The following is a 4,319-nucleotide window of genomic DNA, read 5'->3' as shown; positions in this document are numbered from 1 at the left end:
CACGTTGCCTCTGACCACCGTACATTGCCTCTGACCACCGCACGTTGCCACTGACCACCGCACGTTGCCACTGACCACTTCACCTTGCCTCTAACCACCCCAAATTGCCAATGACCGCCTCCAGATTGCCCGTAACCACGCCAGATTACAGGTACCCACCTCAGATTACCTATGAGCACTTCAGTTTATCCGTAACCACCCCAGATTGCCCGTAACCACCCCAGATTGTCCGTAACCACCCCACGTTGCCCGTAACAACCCACGTTGCCCGTAACCACAGCAGGTTGCCTGTAACCACCCTAGATTACCCGTAACCACCCCAGGTTGTCTGTAACCACAGCAGGTTGTCCGTATCCATGTCACGTTGCCCGTAACCACCCCAGGTTGCCCGTAACCACCCCAGGTTGCCTGTAACCACCCCAGGTTGCCTGTAACCACAGCAGGTTGTCCGTATCCATGTCACGTTGCCCGTAACCACCCCAGGTTGCCCGTAACCACCCCAGGTTGCCCGTAACAACCCCAGGTTGCCTGTAACCACCCCAGGTTGCCGCGACCACCCCATGTTGACAGTATCCACCTCATGTTGACCGTATCCACCCCAGATTACCCGTTACCACCCCAGGTTGTCTGTAACCACAGCAGGTTGTCCGTATCCACCCCACATTGCCTGTAACCACCCCAGGTTGTCTGTAACCACAGCAGGTTGTCCGTATCCATTCCACGTTGCCTGTAACCACCCCAGGTTGCCGATAATCACCCCAGGTTGCCTGTGACCACCCCATGTTGACCGTATCCACCCCAGATTACCCGTAACCACCCCAGGTTGCTTGTAACCACCCCAGGTTGCCTGTGACCACCCCATGTTCACCGTATCCACCCCAGGTTGTCCGTATCCACCCCAGACTACCAGTAACCACCCCAGGTTGTCCGTATCCACCCCAGATTACCCATAAGCACCCCAGGTTGCCTGTAACCACCCCCAGATTACCTGGAACCACCCCAGACTGTCCGTAACCACCCCACGTTACCTGTAATCTCATTTTTTTTATTGTATTTTAGTAACTGCGCTATTCTAATAACCGATACTAGCTGCGGTTTGGCTCCAGCAAATTGGTGCTCCTTCCCTTCTGAGCCCTGCTGTGTGCCCATACAGTGGTTTACGCCCACATATGGGGTATCGTTGTACTCAGGAGAACCTGCTTTGGAGATGTAGTGGTACGTTTTTTCTCCTGTTTCTTGTGAAATTTAGAAATTTTAAACTAAATGAACATATTATTGGAAAAATTCGAGTTTTTCATTTTTACTAGCCAATTTTGAATACTTTCCTCCAATACCTGTTGGGTCAAAATGCTCACCACACACCAAGATGAATACTTTAAGGGGTGCACTTTCCAAAATGGGGTTACTTATGGGGTGGGTTCACTCCACTGGCACTACAGGGGCTCTGCAAACGCACCTGGTGCTCAGAAACTTCTTCAGAAAAATCTGCACTGAAAATGCTAATTGGCGCTCCTTCTGTTCTGAGCCCTGCTGTGTGCCCATACAGTGGTTTATACCCACATATGGGGTACCGTTCTACTCAGGAGAACCTGCGTTTCAGATTTTGCGGTGAACTTTCTCTCCTGTTCCTCAAGAAATTTAGAAATTTCAAACTAAAGGAACACATTATTGGAAAAATTCGCGTTTTTCATTTTTACTGTCTACTTTTGAATACTTTCCTCTAATACCTGTGGGGTCAAAATGGTCACCACACCCCAAGATGAATTCTCTAAGGGGTGCACTTTCTAAAATGGGGTGATTTATGGGGAGATTTTACTTCGCTGGCACTACAGGGGAACTGCAAATGCACCTGGCGCTCAGAAACTTCTTCAGCAAAATCTGCATTGAAAATGCTAATTGGCGCTCCCTTTCTTCTGAGCCCCGCTGTGTCCCCACACAGTGGTTTACGCCCACATATGGGGTACTGTTGTACTCAAGAGAATCTGCCTTATAAATTTTGGGGTAATTATTTTCTCTTGTTCCTCGTGAAATTGAGAAATTTCAAACTAAACGAACATATTATTGGAAAAATTTGAGTTTTTCATTTTTACGGTCTAATTTTGAATACTTTCCTCTAATACCTGTGGGGTCAAAATGCTCATCTTACCCCAAGATGAATTCTCTGAGGGGTGCACTTTCCAAAATGGGGTGACTTATGGCGGGATTTTACTCCGCTGGCACTACAGGGGCACTGCAAACGCACCTGGCGCTCAGAAACTTCTACAGCAAAATCTGCATTGAAAAAGCTAATTGGCGCTCCTTTCCTTCTGATCCTCGCTGTGTGCCCATACAGTGGTTTACGCCCACATATGGGGTACCGTTGTACTCAAGAGAATCTGCTTTATAAATTTTGGGGTAATTTTTTTCTCTTCTTCCTCGTGAAATTGAGAAATTTCAAACTAAACGAACATATTATTGGAAAAATTCGAGTTTTTCATTTTTACAGTCTAATTTTGAATACTTTCCTCTAACACCTGTGGGGTTAAAATGCTCATCCTACCCCAAGATGAATTCTTTGAGGGGTGTACTTTCCAAAATGGGGTGACTTTGGGGGGGTTCTATTCTGCTGACACTACAGGGGCGCTGCAAACGCACCTGGTGCTCAGAAACTTCTTCAGCAAAATCTGCATTGGAAAAGCTAATTGGCGCTCCCTTCCTTCTGAGCCCCGCTGTGGGCCCATACAGTGGTTTACGCCCACATATGGGGTATCGTTGTACTCATGAGAACCTGTGTTACAAATTTTGGGGTGCTTTTTCTCTCATGTTCCTTTTGAAAATTAGAAACTTTACTCTAAACGTATATATTATTGGAAAATTTTAGTTTTCCATTTTTTTTACGGCCTAATAGTGAATACTTTGCTCCAGCCCCTGTAGGGTTAAAATGCTCATTATACCCCTAGATTTATTCTTTAAGGTGTGAAGTTTCCAAAATGGGGTCACTTATTGGGGTTTCCAGTATACAAGCCTCCTAAATCAACTTAAGAAAAGAACTGGTCCCTAAAAAAATCAGTTTTGGAAACTTTCACGAAAATGTGGTAATTTGCTGATAAATTTCTAAGCCCCGTAACACCCTAAAAAATTAAAATATGTTTATGATATGAAGCCAGAATAAAGAGGACATATCGGTAATGTGACTTAGTAACTAATTTATGTGCTACGACTTTCTTTTTTTAGAAGCAGAGAATTTCAAAGTTCATAAAATGCAATTTTTTTTAATTTTTCATGATATTTTGATGTTTTTCACAAAAAACACACAAAGTAGTGACCAAATTTTGCCACTAATATAAAGTGCCATATGTGACAAAAAAATAATCTCAGAATCGCTAGCATATGTTAAAGCATCACTGAGCTATGAGCGCATAAAGTGAGACAGGTCAGATTTTGAAAAATGAGCCTGGTCATTAAGGCCCAAATAGGCTTAGTCTTGAAGGGGTTAATACGTATGGTGATGATGACGTCACTTTAAACGTTGCTTTGTCATAGCTTTTCGGGCACAGCAACATAATTTATGCGGATTGGTTGAGCTCATCAGTGGTGTGAGCTTTTTAGGCTTTGGATAGCTTACCTTTTGGTTTTCCATGTACTTTTTAGTGGAGGTGTATGCAGGAGGGAGAGGAGTAAAGAGAAGTATGGTCTGAGAGGAGAAGTTGTTTTAAAACTGTGTCCTCGTGTGGCCCAGGGTAATATTGGCTGTTACTCTGAAGGGTTAATTAATGACGTCTGTCTGGCAGTTGGAGAGTGCCAGTGGTGCCAGCACACAGCATTGGTAGATCTCCAGCAGTGAAGCAGTTTACAGGCAGATTTGTGCTGTGCATGCTGGGAAAGAGGGACGGGGCTCAGAAGGATCCTGTGTGGAGATCCAGTCCGAGTCAGTGTCAGAGTGAGAGACAACAAGAAGCAGGATTCTGTTGTGTGAAAATGACAGAAAGCAACTAGATCCTGTTGTGTTGTGAGGTAAAACACTGACAGAGAAAGTCAGATTAATATGAAAAGCCAAAAATAACATTACAGACCAGGATTTACCTCAGGGAGAGAGACCAGGATTTACCTCAGGGAGAGAGAGACTCTAGCCCAGTGGGAAGCAAGGGGTTTTACAGGATAGGACTGTTAAACACAGGTACTTGATACATACCCTATGTGAAGAAGCATTTCAACATTGTTCTCACTTATGTTTTATTGCTGATGGAGTTTTACTACTATGGATAATGTATCAGAATAAAACTTGTTTAGGGTGCCTTCACACATAACGGATCGGCAGCAGATTTCACGCTGCAAATTCG

The sequence above is a fragment of the Dendropsophus ebraccatus genome, chromosome 1, assembly GCF_027789765.1.
Source record: "Dendropsophus ebraccatus isolate aDenEbr1 chromosome 1, aDenEbr1.pat, whole genome shotgun sequence".
Taxonomy (NCBI): Eukaryota; Metazoa; Chordata; class Amphibia; order Anura; family Hylidae; genus Dendropsophus; species Dendropsophus ebraccatus.
This window is presented reverse-complemented; position numbering follows the sequence as displayed.